Source organism: Pelobates fuscus, chromosome 9 (assembly GCF_036172605.1).
Source record: "Pelobates fuscus isolate aPelFus1 chromosome 9, aPelFus1.pri, whole genome shotgun sequence".
NCBI lineage: Eukaryota > Metazoa > Chordata > Amphibia > Anura > Pelobatidae > Pelobates > Pelobates fuscus.
The window spans coordinates 41133349-41156058 of NC_086325.1; positions in this window are offsets into that span (position 1 = coordinate 41133349).

Genomic DNA, 22710 nt, shown 5'->3' on the forward strand with positions numbered 1-22710 from the left:
CTTGAGTGATGACAGTGGGTGTTGTAAGTCCAAAAAATGCTTTGCGACTGGTTTGTCGCTAACTCGGTCTCTATATGCTGTCCGTATGTTTGAACGGTGTCCTCGAATGCGCTCACATAAAGGAGTTATGGTCTTGCCCACGTATGACAGGTCACATGGGCACGTTAATTTATAGATAACATACGGCGTTTTGCATGTAATGGTGTAATTTATATTGAATTCTTGATTAGTGTGTGGATGATGGAAAGTGCGTGAAGGAACCATGTGACTACAGGTCACACATCCCAGACATCTGACGCTTCCTCGTTTTTGTGTTTTGTCTACTGGTAAGTAACACTGTACAGGATCCGTTTTAACAAGAATATCCTGGAAATTCTTGTTACGCTTATAACATATAAGAGGTCTCTGCTTAAAAATCTTTGGGAGGGATGGGTCTTGTTCCAATATTTTCCAATTTCTTCTGATGGTGTTGGTTAACTTGGCTGCCTTAGAGTTATAAGTAATCGGGCAAATTAGTCGATTTTGTATTTCCCTTGAGGTTCTTGGATGTCCAGTTTTGACTTGTTGTAAAACTTCATCTAAATGTTTATTATTGTAGCCACGATTCAAGAACTTGTGTTTCATAATTTGTAGTTGTTCTTCCTGTTTGGTTTCATTTGAGTTGTTCCGTATAGTGCGCAAAAATTGGGCTTTTGGCAAAGAGGCTTTCAATCGTTCCGGATGTGCACTATCGGCGTGCAACAATGTATTGCGGTCAGTTAACTTTGTATATAATGAGTATTGTATTTCGTTGTTCTCTACCCAGATTTGAAGATCTAGAAAGTGAATTTTTTTCAGTACTCACTTCAGATGTGAATCTGACCGGGCTATCCAATTCATTTAGCCTCTCAATCATTTGTTGTGCTTCATATACAGATCCAGTCCAAATTATAAACAGATCATCGATAAATCTGCTGTATTGCATAATTTTGTCACCATACTTTGGGAGTATATTGGTCATTTCGTATATGTACATAAACATATTAGCGTACATGGGGGCCATCGCCGCCCCCATGGACGTTCCCGCTATCTGCAGAAACCATTCTTCCTGAAAACAAAAATAATTGTTGGAAAGGGCCAAGTCCAGAAGTTGAAGTATATACTCTATGGGAGGTCCACAGTAGGACTTAGAATGAGTAAGAACTTGCCTCGTTGTTTCAATACCCAATGTGTGGGGGATAATTGTATAAAGGCTTTTGACATCCATAGTCACTAGCACAATAGGTTCTCCGTTTAATTAAAGATTTGATAGTATTTTAATCAGAGATGGTGTATCCTTTATACACGTTTCAAGCTCCATGACTGGCCTTTTAAACAATATATCCAACCATTTAGCAATTGGTTCCAATACACCCCCCACTGCTGAGACGATAGGTCGTCCAGGGGGGTGTATTGGATCCTTATGCATCTTGGGGATGGTGTATATCACCGGAATTCTTGGATTGTTGTTGTACAGTGACATAGCTGATTTAGGTTCAATATATCCTGCAAGGACTCCCAAATTGAGTACATCATCAATTTTGCGTTGTATTTCTTTAGTTGGATCCTGAGCCAGGGGTCTATACGTATTGCGACATTGTAATTGCTGTTTCAGTTCCTGTGCATAATGCTCGTATTGCATAATCACAATACCCCCACCTTTGTCGGCGGGGCGTATAATGATATTAGGATCTTTGGCTAAATTGTGTATGAGTTGTCTTTGTTTGAATGTCAAATTTTGTGGATATTTATCACATTTATTTATCTGTTCTTTAGATTCATACATAACCGTGGATAGGTATGTCTTCAATGATGAATTATTCGTGATAGGATCAAATTTTGACTGTGATTTTATGATCTGAAATTGAGTGCTGAGCTGATCCTTCTGGATTGGCTGTTTAGCAAAAAACTCCTTTAAACGTAGATGTCTCCCAAATTTGAACATTTCAATATTCCAATTAAATAGTTGTGGTTTTGTGGTGGGGACGAAAGAAAGCCCTCTGCTTAAGATGTTTGTCTCTTCCTGTGTTAATATTCTCTTAGAGAGGTTGAATACTGGGGCTACTTCTTGGTTGGTGTTTTTTTGCGCATGCTTATAGCCCTTGCCTCCCTGTCCTCTCCTGATGTTGGTTCGTCGTTGTTTCTTGATCTGCTGCAAGTTATGGTTGCTCCTTCCACTCCTAAAAAAAGTTTAGATTGTCGAATTGGTTCATTATTGGAAGCAGACTCCCCAGATGTAACATCTATTGTAGAGAACTTAGGGCGTTGTATTCTCCGACGTGGGCGTCTTGGTCTTTGTTGTCCCCCCGATAGCCACTTATAAACAGTATGATCTTTATAATCCTGTTTAACACGCTCCTGTTTCTGCTTCTTAAATTTAATCAGCTCATTCTGGTATTTAGCCACCTATTCCTTCAAATTCTGTGTTAATTTCAAACCTTCAGTTAACATAAGTGCATGCTGCGTTTCCATATCTGTTATTTTCTGGCGTATTTCTATTAAATCTGTTCTAACGTCCTTAATTATGATGAGCATTAGATCCAATGATGCTCTGTTTAGGACCTGAGTCCAATCCCTGCATACTTGTGGCTTAAGTCTGCCAATAGTGGGTATATTCAGAATTATGAATCCACGTGGGATTTGTTTGGTTTTAAAATAATCTGATAGAAATACTCCATGAAGATCTAGATCCACTGCCTTTTTATGCAATTTCAATAACTGAAAATAGACATCTTTATTGGTGTATAGTGTTGTCAATTCTAAACTGGACTTGTCCCCCAAAATAGCTTTTGTTTCTTCAGGTGTAAATTGTAATGTTTCTGCGCTCTAATTATATTCTCCTGCTTGCAACAAAAAATCTTCCATTTTAAATCCTGGAAAAAATCTCCTCCTATGTACAAATAAATGTATATAAACAAATACAAAAATGCCAAAATTAGGCTAAATATGGTTAATGCTGATGCTGGTGCCAAGGTAGAGTAATCCCAATAAACTCCATAGAAATATTCACATAGACAATATCCTTGCACTCACGCTTTTAAAGTCTTGCAGCAGAGTTTGCTCAATGCAGTTGCCGGGTGCCAGTTCCTTTAAGGATTAGATAGTGTATACAAAATTAGAAAAGTAGGAGCTGCACTCACGGTCTTGGTATCAAAATAGAAAAATAGTTTATTCCATGTGTCACAAACGACGTTTCGGTCCGCTCAGGGACCTTCCTCAGGATAAAGTGAACCACAAATACAAGTGAAAACAATATCGTATATATACACATATTAGCGAATAGGTAATGACTTACCCAGGTGAAATTCATATCGACCGGCGTTCCCCAAACTTCACCGCGCATGTGCAAGCCCTCTGTGAACCCACGTTGACCCGCGTTCACCCACGTGATGACATCACCATGCATCGTCGTCAAGGCGACGCCATCACCATAGACACCGTGATACATACCCACACAGCTATACGCCGGGTTTGATTATATATATATAAAAATTCTATGTGTATATTTATGTAATATTTTAAATAATTAAGTCATTTTATTAATTAACTTTCCAAAACACCATAAAACCTGGAAATGGGGGTATTATTGTACTTGGGAGACTTCACTGAACACAAATATGTCTTTTATAAAACAGTAAAACTTATCACGATGATGATATTACCAGTAAAAGTACAGATTTTGTGTAAAAACTGCAAAAAACAAATATGAACGCTAACTTTGGCTAGCGTTTGTGACTAAGTGGCTACTTAAAAACACTGGACATCCAAGTCTCCACTTGCCGCAGATACAACATAGTAGTTATTGCTGAAATGCTTAATGATGATTTATTAATGATGATTTATTAATGATGATTTATTTATTTATTTATTTTTCTCTTATAATTGCGACTAAAAGTTGTGACTTAATATGTGACTTAACATATAGGGACCCAGACCACAATACCACATAGGAGTATCCCTCCCTCCACTCACCTCCTCTCCCCCCCCCACTTCCAAGATGAGGTTCCGCAGGCCTCTGGATAATCGAAAAGCACGGAAGTGAAACACCACACATAGCGCCGAGCACACCAGGCTTCACATGCACCCATGTCAGTGGCATAGAGAACCCCACTGATGAAACCCACACATTAGACATGCCTAAGAGAGCACCGCGCACTAGCCATGCGCACATGTCAGATCTATGTTAAACCAGGGGTACCGCACCCAAAGACGCACGCAGAGTACCCTTACACTGACTACACCGATCTTGAAGCATCCACAGGTACATTAGGCTTATATACAAAATTATACAAACGTGCAAATTATCTATATACCCATAACACAACTAATTAACACAATACGGCAGACGAACCTATATAACAATCACCTTCAACTCACCATTTTGACTTAGCTATATTCATTCTCACGACAAAAATTTGCCAGTTTATCAAATAGCTTGTTCTTGCTATAGTTATATTCAAACACAGTAGTAATCACGGCACAGCACCACAGAATGGTGCAAACGTTTATACCATGTCACTGCTTTCATTTTATGTTCAAACTCTGAATGCCAATGCGGTCAGGACACTGCACGCAAGTTCGATCTCAAACAGATAGTTATCGTCTGTAGACATGTCCGTCTGGTTTATTAGGCTTTTTAAAACAAAATGTGCAACATTTTCCATGCCACTGTTTAACCTATTTATGTTTAAATATGAAGGTGCACTATTGTGGCATACAAATGTGCTTTGTACTTACCTGCACAACAAAAATAAAGAAAAAAAAAGAAAAACACTGGACATACCCCACTTTGAATACCCTGGGTTGGCTACTTTTTCAAATGGTATACCATGGTGGGGTTTATTCACATTCCTGGGCTATCATACCGTTTCAAAGGCATCATAGCCAATCTGGCAAATTTCAATTAGCAAAAACAGAAATTGGCAAATCTTATATTTGACCCTGTAACTTTCCAAAACACCATAGAACCTGTACATGAGGGGTACTGTTGTACTCGTGAGACATTACTCTATACAAATATGAGTTTTTTAGAGCAGTAAAATTTATAATACTGATGATCTCATTGGTGAATGGGCAGTTTATTTGTGAAAAATGCAAGAAAACAAATATAAACGGTAACTTTGGCCAGGGTTTGTAACTAAGTGGCTACTAAAAAAGACTGGACATACCCTATTTTGAATACCATGGGTTGTCTACTTTTACATATGGAATGCCAAGATTTTCATTCCTGGTTAATTTTCATACAAACCAATCTGGCAAATTTCAAGGCAAAAGGGGAAAGCCATATATTTGACCCCTGTAGATGCACAAGACCTCATAAAATCTGTACATGGAGGGTACTGTGGTACTCGTGAGACATTGTGAATACAAATACGTGTATTTTATTGCAGTAAAACCTATTAACAGTATTATGACATTAACAGTTAAAATGTCATGCAGAACTTGAAAAATAACTAATTTTCTTAATTTATCATACGTTTTCGATGTATTTATTTTTTCACATTCAATTATGTTTCATATATTTAAGAGGGTAATATCCATTTGTATTGGATTTTATCGTATTCTATTGCACATAGTGCAATTTGTACTTATTTACTTGGATTAATAAAGCTCATTTTATGGAAAACTGCTTGTGCAGCTTAACTCCACTCCACCAATCCTGAACGGTCACAACAGGAACATCTGGAAGAAGGACGGGGACATTCTACTTAAAAGTCCCACTGCACTACTCATGAGAGCCATATGTTATTATTTGGCTCCAAGCTTGTGAGTACTTAACTTCCACACCATTCATATATTGTGTGTACTGGCTATATTGCACTATATTATTTTGTCTCTTTTAGATGCATCAGAACGTGTGATCCACCGATTGTATGTATTATGTTTCATATATAAATATTTGACATGAAATGAAAGCCCTATTTCTCCTGAATAAAATTATATATAATAAGTGTGGGTGCATTTAATATGAAAGAGGTGAATTATGGACAATAGCGCAAATTTCAGGTTTTGCTTACGTTTTGTTTTGATCACAACTTGTACAATTGGCTCCATCCTTAAGGGGTTAAATAGGGAAAAGGGCACGACAGCCCTCCCATGAGGAGGGGTCTAAGAGCCTATATAAGTGAAGAGACTCTGGGTAAGTGGGTGTCCTATGTGGGCAGAACGTCGTGTCCTTTTGTAGCTGAAAGTCATTGATCTCCACACTGCTTCCAGTTAAACTAGCATGGGTCCCACAGGGTTCTGTCGGCATCAGGGTATCGTGGGGCAGTGTGGGGGTCATGTCACATATATTATTTGGTCCATCTGTCAGAGGAGAGGTATGCCGGCAGATGAGCAGAGTCTATGTTCCTTCCCAAGTATGCCGCAACCCATGTGGTGTGGTCGCGTGCTCGGGAAAACCGGAGTGGGGACGGTGCACCTTATGCTCATGGCGCACCACCGTGGAGTGGTGGAAATAGCCGGCGACTGGGAGGTAGATGTGTCTCACTCCTGGAACGCCGAGAGACACGTGGCGTCTGGGGAGTGAGTAGTACACGTCAAATCCTCCCTGTGTGTCGTGACACTGGAGAATTTAACAAGGCACTACTAAGAACAAATTGACAAAACCGCAAAGAGTTAAAAAAACATTTGTGCAAGAAAATCTATTGAGCCAATTTGAGGAGTTACTCTGTGTCAAAAGTATCCAGAAGTAGAAGGATTACATGGTAATTACCTCATTCCGCTGATTGCCTGTCTCTTCATCTAACAATTCTACAACCATCTGTGGAGATTTTTTTTTTATTGTTGTTGATGTTGATGCAGTAGTTGACTTACGGATTTCTGCTGAAGTTTTTGAAATATCACTGACAAACACTCCTACGCCTTTTAGTTAAACATTCATACATCTTTTGTTCCCAGGTCTTGTTTCTGTAAATATATATGTACATTTGCATGTGTTTAGGGTGTAAGAAGCCCTAATATGAATTGAAAACAATGAATTATACAAGGCGTTTACAGAATAATATGTAGTTGTCAGGGATTTGTTATGCTCTTCTGTAAGTTAATATTATATTATTGTGCTACCCAAAAATTTATCTTGTTTTAAGACAGTGAAAACTATAGGGCAGCTGAAATATCTTATATGGAATTCTTTCCAGAACATACATTAAAATGTGAGAAATTTCAGTGTGTTCATTATACCAATGTAATATAAAGATACACATTCCAAGAGCTCATTAACTAGACTAAAATATTCATTAAAATGTGAACATTTTCTTTATGAATTAAGAGTGTAGGTGTGGGCATTATCATCTATTTTACAGTTGCATTCAACTGCAGAGGTGTCTTTGCCAATTTAACAAAGTGACTAAAATTGCAGAAATGCAAGTAGATCAATGTAGAGGCTCCCAGAAAGTATAAGGTTTATAAGCTTTATAAGGATTCACCATGGGAAGATGAGAATTGCTAGTTTCACTTGGTTCCAGATTTATATTCCTAAGAATATATTTATAGCGAGTTCTGTGTGTCACAAAACTTCCTCGTCTTACTGCAAATGTTGATTACACCTATAACAGGAACGGACTTTGCAAACACAACTTTGTTTATAATTTAGAATGTCAGCCATCAAAAATAACATCTAAAGAATGTAATAATGAACGATGATGTAAATTTAGATACAAGATGTGTATGCTTAAAATAGCTGAAAGGTCACCAAACTCAAATTGAACAGATGTTGGTAATCAGGAGAGGTTTTTTAATTCATATATGCCATATACCTTTTTTATTTACTTTTACAACATTTTTTAGTATTATTTTATTTCATTTTAACCTGGACATCAGCTATTTTGGAGAAGTTTCCCACTCAAGAATCCCAGGTGGGGATTGTACCACCTACGCTATTACAGTGAGCAGTATATTCCTGCTCACTTAAATGTGAGTACTTTACGTTTCTGCACTTATCTGCTCTGTCAAAACTACAGTGAGCACTATATTTGTTTTTATGTTTTTCCCGAATACCAAGGACCTCTCCTGATTACCAACGCCTATATACTACCAGTGGGGGATCGACGCCACTGAATTTCAACTATACTTGAGCTAGTTTAGGCTCTTTGATAGTTGAGTGGATTACCTCCCTGCTGTGTATTTTTATCCCCTTCGATTTATCGATCAGTTGAAGTCTGCACAATTGGAGTCTTCTTTCTCTTTATATCCACATATCCGAACCAGAGTCAAGACAACTCCATCATCTGAAGAACCCAGTACAGTTACAGACTTATATCACAATCAAGTCTCTGAAAGTCAACTTGACCTTGTAGTAACCCACTGAGTATTAGGACTATTTATTACACTGTTGCCTTGTTCATTGTATGTGAGTACATCATTATTGCTTATATTATTGTATTGTTTTATTGTGGCGCGACCTATTTCCTACGTTTTGTCTTATACCCCCACTCAAAGCATGGTGAATGAAGGCATGGGAGAGATATAAAACCTTTCATATACTAATGTGAGAGTCATAGTGACAGGTAGTTTTTAACAATTTGAACGCTGGTAGCTAGTGCCTCCGGATTGCAAATAATGAATCCCTAACCCCAAAGCAACTGGCTATTGGGTGTTTTGGCTGCGTCAGGATTCATTCATGTGCCAGCACGCAGTTCGATCTTTCAGCAGAATCACAGATTGGCCCAAATGTGGCAGAATTATGGTTCTTCTGATACTTATTCTACAAGTCTACCAGTTTCACAGAAAATTGAATTTTCTGTCATTAGGTTACAATAGAAATGTCACCATATTTTTGATTTGACAATTAGCACATTGTTAGGTGGCATGCAGTGCTAATTATTTTATTACTTGTAAATTAGAGACATCTTAACAGAAATTGACATGCCCACAATTTCTCTACAGGCAATATATTTTAGAATACTGTAACTAAATAGCTGAAATGGAAGACGTATAACATTTTTGCTCATGGCAAAGTTTTCAAATCAGCAGCTATGGACATAATCCATCGCCATATGAAATATTGCCTTAATTAGTAACTTTTGTTTATGTCTTATGTGTGCATATGCACATATCATATATAAATTAATTAATATGCTGAAGAATATATTTGTTCTATAAATATAAATGATTGATCTATAGGGATATATGTTGGAGAATCTCCTTTTTTTTTTTCTTTTAGTACCTCCTGATTTAGTGTGAAACTATTTGGGAATGGTTTTGCTTCAAACCCAGGCTATCTGTGATACCCAGGGAATCCCTTCATCCCCTCTTCTTTGCCACAGTGATGGGTGGTTAGCTCAGTACCCCTCAATGAATCAATTCCTCTAGGTAGGATAAAGTTAAAATTAATGATACATAAATTCTTCATTACTAATAATGTCAAGGAAAAAGGCATTTTCCTGGAGCCAAAAAGTGCCATGCTTCATGTCAAACAATCCCAATGCATTTTGACATTAAACCAGAGGACCATGTCTGGACATTCCAAACAACATAACCACTACATGGAGTTGTACCAGTAATATTGCTTAGAGTGACCCATTTCTGAAAGTGAATCCTGTATCTTCTGGCATTGGCTGATTAGATGATACTTTCAGGGTACAGGTGTACAAGACAGATAAGCTGGCTTAAGTTTTTTGTGACTTTGTTCTCTGAATCTGGTGATGACTGGCTGCCACATCATCCATGCCACTATTGTGTATTTTAAGCTTATCTGGATGGTTCCACTTTAAATTTAAGTCTTTGTTTAACAGGCTGGGGCACTGGGTGATTGACAGTTTTTAGACATTTTATAAAATGGGATTTTCAATCCCTATCGATCTAGATGGCTCACTATGTTTTGGTCAGATTTTCCAATTTTGGCTACTCTCTTGCTCTGACTCTCTCAATCTATATCCTGTGGACTCTACAAAGGCCTGCAAATATTTTCCAGCACTGAAGTATCCTGAAAACTGGGATCACTGTCACATTAAGTGGCTTACATTACTTGAACTACATAGCTAGGAACTTGCAGTAGTCAACCTGGAGACTGTCAAATTTCCAGATCAAACTTACTTCTCCAAAGACAAGGACTTAAAGCTGGTTTGTCTTTTTCATTTGCCATTCTTGCTGAATTGCAATGGAAGAAGGACTGCATACTATTAGCCCACTTTTGATTGCAGTTCTATTTTTGATTGCCAATGTGCACCATCCTTATAGCCAGATGCTTGTCTGTTTGCCACTGCATCAGTACCTGAATAAAGTGCCTTGTGTAACTCTGCACCACACAGGTCAGGTAAAGTGCAAAGTGTGTTTGCCAGATGAATAATCTCAGCATCTACATGTGTTGTTGTTGCTGTCAGTGAGAGTAGAAGTGTGTGTAGTAGGGTTCTCCAGCTGTCCTAATGTCCTGTCATTAAATTGTAAGCAAAAAGAGCTATGCCATCAGAACTCACATGAGTGAAGGGACTACATACATACAAATATATATATATATATATAATGTAATTTAATATATACATTTACTGGCAATATTCAAAGAACTGATGTCTGGTACACTTGATTTCCTCCAAGGTATTTATATATTATTGTCCTGTTTTTTGAATTCTAAATGTATTGTAAATTATAAAAAAAAAGCAATTATTTTTTAAAGTTTAGTGACACATTAAGCAACCATTCTAAAATATGTTCTTTTTGGTATGAAGGAATTGTATAAGATGGATGGCTCACTATGTAGGAGGCTAAATAATGTTTGTAAAATACAGATGTGACTAATGGATTCACACCTCGCCACTATCTTAAATCAACGATCTGATAGCAAACAAACCAAAAGGGTAGAGTGGCTAAATATTGCACAATCCAATAATGTCTAAAAACTGTATTATATGTATATATAAGCGGGATATATATAGACCTTCCAAGCGGAGTCAAAGCAACAGTATCAAAAAAAGAAGCAGCGTGTTTCAACTCAGCGTAGAAGGTTACATGTATCACCTACTCAGAAGGGTACAACACCTAAATAATGTACATTAACACATATGAATATTAATAGAAACCTATTGGCCAGTGAGAAATTGTATCCATAGTTGTAAGGATTATGATATACCACTATGACACTCAAAAAGGACGTGTGCTGAACTATCAAAGTTCCGGTTTCATATACATGGACAATGGTGTAAAAAAATAGTACCTGACCTCTGTGTGGGCCCCCACCAGATGTATAGATCTGGATATCTTATGTTACATAGCAGCTGTACACTACGGTGAAAACATATAAGCCAGTCACTGAATCCTGGGTGGCTGTGAGATACGAATTTATGCCAAACTCAGGTAAAAAAACAAAGGCTGGATATCAGCTGGAGACAGTGCCGCGGGGGGTATATTCACAAAAGACAGCGGGTCGGCACAGCATGGCACTGCAACCTGTAAAAAAAATAAGGGGAAAAAACACAGCTAATGCGTCTGCGCGTTTCGTTCCTCTCACAGAACTTTATCAAGACTCAAGCATCTAGAAACTGTAACAATTGCCATAGACTTTAATAGGCGAAAAACAATTAAAAACATATAGTGTAGATTGTATACACAGCAGCCTATCACATGTACCACATATACATATTGCACTTACAAACAAAGAGTTCTAATAAACAGCAATAATCAGGACACTTGCAAACAAAGACAGTCACAGTTATCTTTTTCCCTATCCCACCCACTGGTTGGTTGTTGTAATTTGTGTATTATACAGACTTTTACAGAGTGAGCCTGAAGTGAAGGTGTAGGTGTTTCATTGAGATTTTTTTCACCGCTCAATATTGTATTTTCTACTAGTTTAAGCTAAATTTTAGAAGTCAGCTGTCCACTAACTCCCACCATTTTGTAAATCTACTTTTTTCCCCTATAGACATATATATCTATTTCTTTAGACACAGTTTTTCTCCCTGAGGTTAAACTTGCAAAACTTAGGCAACATTGCCCCAACTTCTCAACATCTGCCTGCCTGTTTGTCCATAGAGGGGCCAAGATTTAAAAATAAAATCAGAACATATTACTTTACTGAGAGGGTAGTGGACACGTGGAATAGTCTTCCAGCTAAAGTGGTAGAGGTTAACACAGTGAGGGAGTTTAAGCATGCGTGGGATAGGCATAATGCTATCCGACACATAAGAGACTAATGCAAGTGTTAAGAAATTTGGGCAGATGAGATGGTCCAAATGTCTCTTATCTGCCGACACATTCTATGTTTCTATGTTTCATCTATCTGTCCATGTATTCTATAGTAATCTGAATCTGCTATTGGCATTAATACATTTTGTAGACATTTGATATATAATAATGCTTGTTATTATTGATATGGTAAAACTCAAATTGTTTTCTAATGAATATTCAAATAATGATGGCACACTGTCTGGACTGTCCTGGTCAAATTAGGTCACTTGGCAGTTATGTATTTGAAAAGCAAAATGTCTGCTCTCTGTAGTATGTCTTTTTAAATGTCAAAAAGGCTTCCACGATGCACTGTCTTATAGGTACCATTTAAATCAAAAGGGAGGGCAATTTCTCGTTGTGTGGGGAGAAAATTTGCCTCCTTTTTCTCTCTGCTGCAGACACTCATGTACACTTCCAGACCTACTTACCTACCTACCTACCATAAAAGTAAAGCATTGTGCTAGTCAATAGTATCTATATTTTTTGGTCACAATGCTGTGAATGTCATTTTAAATGTGTCTTTGCAAGTTTTTAAATATATCAGTGACATACGGCAAGATTGTAATAAGGTTTTTTCAAACATTCTGTAACCCGTCTAATCTTGTTATTGTTTTTCAAACTTTTATTATCCTACTGTTCAAATACCTCTCTCATTAAGTTTATTTCTTCATGTATGCTATTGATTTTAGTTCTTCTCAGAGCTGCGCAGCAATGTCTATTACTCTCTGAAGTTAGTCGATATACAAGCTTATAATTTCTTTTCATTAGACTGAGAGAAACTTATGTAGGTCAGCTCAGTTTCATTGCCAGTTATACAATTCTATACTTACAAATATGGAAAACATACATTTCGATTATTTTCTTGTAATGCACTGCTTATGTCAATTGTGCCTGTTGTGACATGCAATTTAGCCATGTACAGTTACCATTGACCCTTGTTTGTTCTTCTGCAGCTTTGTATTGACCCTGTCAAATTTTAGTGCTATATCAAACACAAGCTACTAATAGATTCCAACCTAGTTAAATTGTATCACGTTGGAAGTTGCTTATGATAAGACATATGAGGTTACATTCTAAAAAGTGAGCAGTCTCCATGACAATTGGATGATGTGGTGTGATTTTTCAATTTTTACAACTTTGCTGCTTAGGATCTTTAAATACACATGTATTACTTATTTTCGAATATACTATACGTTTTGGAATACTATATTGATATAGTATATAGTGTAATATAATATTTTTTTAATATTTAACCCCTATAATTAATGGATAAGTGTTTGTGAATTCTCAAAATCAAAATTTACAAACACTTATCCAACAGCACTATAATTACCTATATCATAGAACGGAGTACCTCGATCTTGGTTCCATGTCAAACATTGTTATAATCTCTACCCTTTTTTGGGTGATCTAAAACCAAGAAAAGGGGACAACTACCATGGAAACCAGTAGAACCAACAGACTAATTTTACTGGAGAAAATCGTCCTTTTATATCTTTACACCAACATTTAGAACAGAATACTGTAATAAACCTTCCCCAGTGTCTCTATTTTTTCTTACTTCAATTCAAAGCATGCTTATTATTCCAGTAGAGATGTGCATAGGGAAAAAAATTTTGTCTTAATTTAATTTTTGAATTTTGGTTAATTTAAAATTTGGAAAATATAATTTTGAAAGGTATTGAACTTCATCTGAAAATTTTGCTAATTTTGAAAATATGCCCATTACACCCATTATCCCCTATCATGGCCCCTTTTCTTAATTCTGCCTTTTCAGCTGTCTAGTAGATAACTCCTTAGTTTGCTATAGTTACCAGAATGATAGGATCCAAAACAATTTTGGATACATTTTGGATCATTCATTACGGATTCATTCATTTTTAATTTGTTTAAGTTTCCAGTAATTCGGAATTTCGGACACTTCCAAGCTAATGAATTCAAACAAAACTAATTGCACCTGTGTGTGTTCCAGCTCTCTATACTTTATTGTGATGTTAGTTGCTCATATTTAATAGAAAGAAAAAAAAAACAAGTTGATTAACATATACAATATTTTAACACGACTTATAAATGCTTTTCAATGGTATATTCAATTAAGTTATTTCCAGGTGGTTTCCCTTCAAGTAATTTTCATTTGCAATAATTAATTACCATGGTGTGAACTCAATTGCATTTTTTTTTCATCTGTACAAAATATGTATTTGTAACTGTTTGTCTTATGACTGGTTTTAAATAATCTCCCATCATAACTATTGGTTACCATAGAAGTGGCAAAAGCTATGTTAGAAGAACTCATTTTAATCCAGGGAGTTTAAAAGTCTAAATTCCAATAACTATCTAAAGTTTGTGAACTCACCACACTCAGAAATTAGTAAATGTATACAGATTGCACAGCATGCAGATATATCCAATTTAACACTTTGTTCATATTGGTTCATGAGCATCAAATTAATCATACCATAAAAGAAAAAGTATTGAATCTGAATGTCAGTTCTACATATCAAACATAAACTACAAACAGAACCCTTGCCAGAGGCGTGAAAAACTCAACATATTGATTCATTCTGTTAAGGTGTTTATTGGGCAAACCCGACAAATTGAAGGACACAGTATGGTTTACATTACAACAGGTTTGGAATAAATAATGTGATATTTGCCACAAAAAGAAAAAAAATGCATTATCAAAAACACAATAATATTTCCCATTGCATATTATTGGAAGGTAAAGTTAGAGACACTTCACCAAAAAACTTTATACATTTTATAGCTTTTTGTCTAAACAAATAAATTGTTGTATTTTTACAAGTTCATATATATATATATATATATATATATATATATATATATATATATTTATTTATTTATTTTTTCGGCATTCTGCATCTGAAGCCTGTGTCATCTACCCCAAATTTAAGTTAATTAGTGTACATTCATGTCTGATATAAAGTTCCCTTTTTGTTTCTCCTAAACTGCAATGTTTTTTTCTAATATCACAGTTCTACATAACATCACGATGTTCCTGTACCCCGCAATTCTGTATACACGATTTTAACAATTGTAAATTAAATTAATTTGAGGTTGAGGTTACAATTGTAAATTTAAATTAATCTGAGGTTGCTGCCGAGACAGCAGAGCCACCTCTACCTTAATTCTGGCTCTAGTGAGCAGAGCCCCCACTACCATAATTCTGGCTCTGATGCACAAACTGGATATTACTTTGCTGATGGCAGATGAAACTTAATGTAGAAAAATGCAAAGTGATGCACTTAAGGGTAAAGAATACACAAGCAACTTACACCCAAAATGGTAGGGAATTTGGGCTAACACACAATAAGGATTGTGTGTTAGCCCTAATTCACCCTCCGGCAGGGCCGGACTGGCCCACCGGGATACCGGGAAATTTCCCGGTGGGCCGCGGCATCTGGGGGCTGCAGCCTGCACAGGTATGTGCCACCGGGTGGCCGGTCCGGTGGCACACTCAGAGGGGGCCGGGGCCGCGTTCCACGCTGGTGCTGCCGGGCCGGGTGGCAGCCTCGCCGGTCCGGCGGCACTTCTAATGCTGAGGACGGAGGGAGGAGCATGTCTCTCTACCATGCTCCCTCCCGGTTCCCACAATTCACAGCACAGGAACCGCGAGGGAGCATTGTAGAGACATGCTCTTCCCTCCTCCTTCCGTCCTCAGCATTAGAAGTGCCGCCGGACCGGCGAGGCTGCCACCCGGCCCGGCAGCACCAGCGTGGAACGCGTCCGGCCCCCTCTGGCTCCTCTCAGGTAATTGGATGGGGATGGATGGGGGGGGACACAAGGGGAGGAGGAAAAATAAAACAGAGATAGGGAAGAAAGAGACAGTGGGAGAATAAAGAGGGGGAGGGGGAGTGCCACAGGGAAAGGAGGGAGAAAGAGACAGAGGGGGAAGAGTGAGACACAAGGGGAGAAAGAGGGGGATAGAGAGATGGGAGAGAGAGACAGGGAAAAGGGGGAAAAAGAGACAGAGGGGAAGAGAGAGATACACGAGGGGGAGAAAGAGGCAGAGGGGGAAGAGAGTGACTGGGAAGGAGAGGGGAGACATGGACACAGAGGAGCAGGGAGGGGGAGAAAGAAATATATATATATATATATATATATATATATATATATATATATATGACTGGTGGATCTAGGGGGGGGGCAACGGGCAATTGCCCTTTCCCCCCCAGATGCTCTCACCTGCTGGCCAATGCATGGCTGGCACTGTCCAAGCACCATGTGCCTTCATGGACCGGAGGGGAGATCAGAGATCTCCCTCCCTGTTCTGGAGGCACCATGCAGGCAGCCGGCAGGGGAGGGAGGAAGAGAGGACCCGTGAGCTCAGCCTGCAGCTCCTCCGGGTCCTTCTTGCGCGAGTACAGAGCGTTGCCCCGGTTACAGTGGCAACGCTCCAGCTCTCGCGAGAGTGAACGCTAGCGCTGGAGCTACGGGCTAGAGTTCACTCTCACCACTGCGACCTCTAGCTCCATACACACACACAGACCCCCCATACACACATTGCGCCACACACACACAGCCACCCAAACACATAGCCACCCAAACACACATTGCCCTACACACTGAACCTTTCACACAAACTGCACCCCTCACACATTGCACCACTGCTCCTATACCCTACTACAGCCCCTTATCCCAGCAGACTCCAGGTAAGTTGTCAAACTGTTCTTAAACTACTTACTCTGGGAGCGGGTCCCGGCACTCCTGGCACCATAACCACTACACAGAGCAGTAGTGGTTATTGTGCATGGATTATTTCTTTAAATAATCTATAAGTGCCCCTCCCGAGATCAGGCTCTGGATCCGCCACTGGTGTGTGTGTGTGTGTGTGTGTGTGTGTGTGCGTATATATGTATATATATATATATATATATATATATATATATATATATATATATACCTACCTATTATATTTACACATATTTTAATGTACATATATATATATATATATATATATATATATATATATATATATACGTAATACACAGAGAAATGTAATTGATATGTACCATATGTAATGAGCAGATATTGGCCCAGTCTTGTTGCTAGGTGCATACTCCAGCACAATAACATATTTAAAGTGAAGAGCGCACCCACAGGACTTCAAAATAAACAAGATACCGTAATTTTTTACAGTTGTGCCCTACATACATTCACCATTTCAGTCCCATTATCAAGCTTTTCTTAATATGTCAAGGTAGTTGGACTGAAACATTGGTTATATGCAAAGGCACGTCTTCTTAAAATAAATCAGCACTCTTGTTTTTTTTTAAGCCAATATGTGCTTTTTTCACGTTGGAGTAATAATTTTTAATCTTAAATTATCTTTTCTAACTCTGTATTTGCACACTATGCTGGCGCGATGCATTATGGGGCTGGTAAATATATTTTTTCCAGGGCTGCTTTTAATTCCCAGTCCGGCCCTGCCCTCCGGGTGACCGACTGGAAGGAAACATTCACAAGGGTCTGTAAACAGACACAGGTCCACACAGCTTCCTTGCACACAGTTATCCACACAACTTACTCCACACACTCGGCCCCCCAGAGAGTTACCCCCACACACCCGCTTCCACAGTCACCCTGCCACAGCTACATTGTCACACAATAACCCCCAAATCACTCCTACATAATGGCGGCTCTGGATTTACTTTGCAATAAATAAATTTAATTTCTAGTTATCCTAATTGTTTATTTATAATTGCAGGGTATGGTTGCATAGCTTGGTAATTCTGTATACATAAGTGCCAGTGTGAAAGTGTTATTGGAAATAAAGATGTAAGTTTTGGTAAGACAAAAAACTTTTTAAAAATAATTTGCTAAATAATAAAGTTACCGATAATAAAATAGTGCTATAGACATTTCCGCCACATATTGTATAATCCTTTCATATATATATATTATCTTATATGTTCGTTATATGTGTTGCCCCTTGTATTGCATGTATGTATGTATGTATGTATGTATGTATGTATGTATGTGTGTGTGTGTATATATATATATATATATATATATATATATGTATATACGTGTGTGTGTGTGTGTGTATATATATATATATATATAGTGTGTATATATGATGCCACATTGCCTTTCCATTGCCCATACCAACCTCATATTGCAGCCATAAACACACACACAGTTACACACACACCTATACACAATAATACACAAACACACACTCTCTGATAAATGCACATGCATACACACAAACACGCTGATGCACAGAGACACAAACATTAATAAATACAGACATACTGTCACAAGTGTGTATTTGAGTGTATCTGGCAATGTCCACCTGTGTATGTTTTGTTTGGGACTTTGTGTATCTGGGGGATTTGCCCCATGGTGTATTGTGCATTGCGATTATGGCAAAGCTGTGTCTGTATGATGACTGTCTTCAGGCAATGTAAGATCATATACTGTAACTAAACCCCCATTATTTTTTGCTTAGGTGAAATTGCTCTTTAGTGAATGTATGAGTGAGCTAGATCTTGTATGTTGACTTCAGGGGGTGAATGAGACAGGGTGAGAGTGCGATGGAGGGGGGCTGATGAATGAGACAGGATTGGTGGGTTAGTGTGACAAAGTTAGGGAAGGTGAGTGTGACAGGGTTGTGGGGTGAAGACATATTCTTACGGGGTCTGGAGTGTCTCCTGATTGGCCAAACTACATTTCTGGCATTGAAAAAGCTAACAATGTACACAAGAAGCAGGATTACTTTGATTTCATGAATGTTTAATGTGTGTATGGATGATAAATGCAGTTACACATTATTTATTAAAATGTGGGTCAGTTTCAGCCCGGAGTACCCCTTTACCATACCATGTAGTTAATAAATAAGAAGTGGTTCTTGCTGTAAAACGAAGTATAAATAAAACAAAATCACTTTTCTTATAGAAAGCCTAAACTGTGCTTAAGTTCCCAGTGACCAGTATTGTGTGTACTCTGCAAATTGTGGATAGTGGGTTTTGATAAGAAACGAACAGTATATGCAAACTTGTTTTAAGTTTTGCAGAATTTGCCGACATGCAAAACTGCCAGTATCCAAAATAATTGGTTTCTCTATTAAAAACTCACAAAGCCCTATTTCTGCCAGAGCTCTGTATTCCCTTTTCTATCCCTGGACGTTTTCTCCTGGTATGCATGCTCTAAGTTATTTTGTTATTTTCACTGAAATACTTCTTTACGTTTCATTAAAACCGCATTATAGCAATCTGAATTCCAGTGTATTTTATAATGCACTCTAAACCTCTATGACATGCAAAGGGTTTATTAACTCTTCACTCCCAGTGACATTTACGTCAGAATAAAGCTTAACATATAACAGGCAGTTTTCCATATTTTGAACAGACCAATAATTTGAAGAATTAAATTTAACCCCTTAAGGACAGAGCTTCAGAAGCTTGTCTTTCACTTAATGACAACGGCATTTTTTGCATTTTTTGCTATTTGCGTTCAACTGCAATTTGCATTTTACTAATTTATTGCACCGACACATATTATATACCGTTTTTTAAAGGACAGAAAGGGCTTTAATTTGATGTAACACATATATATATATAAATGCTTATTTATTATAAAAAAAATACAGAAATATGCAAAAAAATGAATTTTTGTGTGTTTTTTTTTACAGTTTTTGCAATAATAATGTGTACATAATTAGTGCAGGTTAAGGAAAGTAATTAAAAATAAATTCATTTAGTTGTTCTGAATTACAGAATATATAATGTGTCTGGGATTTTAAGTTTTTTTTGGTAGTTACAGGTCACAAAGCACAAGGAGTAAAATAAACTTTTTATGTGGAGCGATTTTAGAATTTGGTATGTTTGTCTTGTAAGCCTAATAGCCATAAAAGAAAACAAAATTGCCACACAAAAGTATATATTTATATAAAGTAGACACCACAGGCTATTTACCTAAGGTTGTTTTGACACTTTCTACGTAGCCATTTTACCGCCAACCTCTGCTAAATATTGGAGTAAAATTGTGTTTTTTGGGGGTTTTCGTACACAAACTTATAACAAAGAACTTCTCATGTGTATTTTGTAAAGTTGGTGTTTGCTATTCCTGTACAAAGTTTTATTATGTGTTCAGTTACTTCTGCTGAGTACAACGGTACCCCCATTGTATGTCTTTGGCACTATTTCGTGAAGCTACAGTGCCATATAGGAGACCTGTCCTTTTCAGTATTCACAGTAGAATTTTGAGAGACGGATTTAATGAGCCTATGCTTCCATTTGGGGTATTATAGTAGTTTGACTGTTCAAAAAACCCCCACAAAGGCCTACCATTTGTAAAAGTAGACACTCCAGGGTATCTCATAAGGTGCATATTGTGCCTTAAGATGCCCCCATTTTTTTACCATTACATGCCAAAGTATGTGGTAAAAAATAATTTTGTGCATATTTTACATACGGATTGCATTTTTGCTGGGCATTTTGTATATTTCATGTGTGCCACTAAGTTCAAAGCCCCCAAATTATGCTCAGCTAAGTCTTCTGAGTAAAAGGACACCCCCATTGTATGTCTATGGCACTATTTCGTGAAGCTACAGTGCCATACAGGAGACCTGTCCTTTTCAGTATTCACTGTAGAATTTTGAGAGACGGATTTAATGAGCCTATGCTTCCATTTGGGGTATTATAACAGTTTGACTGTTCAAAAACACCCCACAAAGGCCTACCATTTGTAAAAGAAGACACTCCAGGGTATCTCATAAGGTGCATATTGTGCCTTAACATGCCCCCATTTTTTTACCATTACATGCCAAAGTATGTGGTAAAAAATAATTTTGTGCATTTTTTACATACGGATTGCATTTTTGCTGGGCATTTTGTATATTTCATGTGTGCCACTAAGTTCAAACCCCCCAAATTATGCTCAGCTAAGTCTTCTGAGTAAAAGGACACCCCCATTGTATGTCTATGGCACTATTTTGTGAAGCTACAGTGCCATATAGGAGACCAAGCCATATCAGTTTTGACCGAACTTTGAATGTTGACGCCGGGCCTATGTACAATTTCCAAGCATCTTTGCAGGTTTTAAATTCAAACTACGCCACAAAGGCCTACCATTTATTAAAGTAGACACCCCAGGGTATTTCAAAAGGCATATTTTGAACCTTAGCGTGGGATCATTTTTCCGCTAGCGTGTACCAGGTGTAGTGGTTATAAGCGTTTTTTTCTGCCTTTTTGACACACAAAGTGAGTTTGCACAGTATATTTTGCAAACCATATGTGTACTACCACTGTATAATACTTCATATTTTGCTCAGCTATGTCTGCTGAGTACAAAAATACCCCCGTATGTTCCTTTGCCAGGTATATGTGGACATCGGAGGGGCACATTTGGGACACAGCCATTCCATTTTTTTTCAAATTTTGAATTTTTACGCTGTGCCCATGTCCCATTTTAGAGTATTTTACCAGGCTATATAATCCAAATACCCCATAAAGCCATACCATTTCTTAAAGAAGACATCCCAGGGTATTTCAAAAGGCATATTTTGAACCTTAGCGTGGGATCATTTTTCCGCTAGCTTGTACCAGGTGTAGTGGTAATAAGCGTTTTTCTGCCTTTTTGACACACAAAGTGAGTTTGCACAGTATATTTTGCAAACCTTATGTGTACTACCACTGTATAATACTTCATATGTTGCTCAGCTATGTCTGCTGAGTACAAAAATACCCCCGTATGTACCTTTGCTAGGTATATGTGGACATCGGAGGGGCACATTTGAGACACAGCCATTCCATTTTTTTTCAAACTTTAAATTTTTACGCTGTGCCCATGTCCCATTTTAGAGTATTTTACCAGGCTATATAAACCAAATACCCCATAAAGCCATACCATTTCTTAAAGAAGACATCCCAGGGTATTTCAAAAGGCATATTTTGAACCTTAGCATGTGATCATTTTTCCGCTAGCTTGTACCAGGTGTAGTGGTAATGAGCGTTATTAAATGTATTTTTTTACTTTTTAAAACTTTTTTTACTTTTTAAAACTATTTTTTAAACTTTTGTTTTGATTATTCATTTTTTTTAAGTTTCCTAAACTTTCGTAAAACTTTTTTTTACAGATTTAACATTTTTCTAAGCTTTTTTTTTTACGTTAACCCCTAACTAGCAGTAAGCAGCACTAACAGTAAAATCCCAATTTTCCCATAACTCCCACCCACCCCAGCTAGCAAAATATTTAATTATACAATATTTAAATTAGTTAATTAAATAAATTTAACCCCTGAGGGTTAAAAAATAAATAAAAGTTAATCGTCAGGGGTTAAAAAAAAAAAATTAGAACAGTATAATACTGTGATCTGTATTTTGATCACTGTAGGCAGTGATCGACTGGCAGGGAAGGGGTTAATTTTTATTTGGACTGGGTAAAGGGTTTATTTTTTAAATTTTTTACTTAAATGTTATTAAAACTTTTTTTTAACTTAATTTTTTAACTTTTTAAAGCTTATTTTTAAACTTTTTTTAACGTTAACCCCTAGTTAGCGTAATA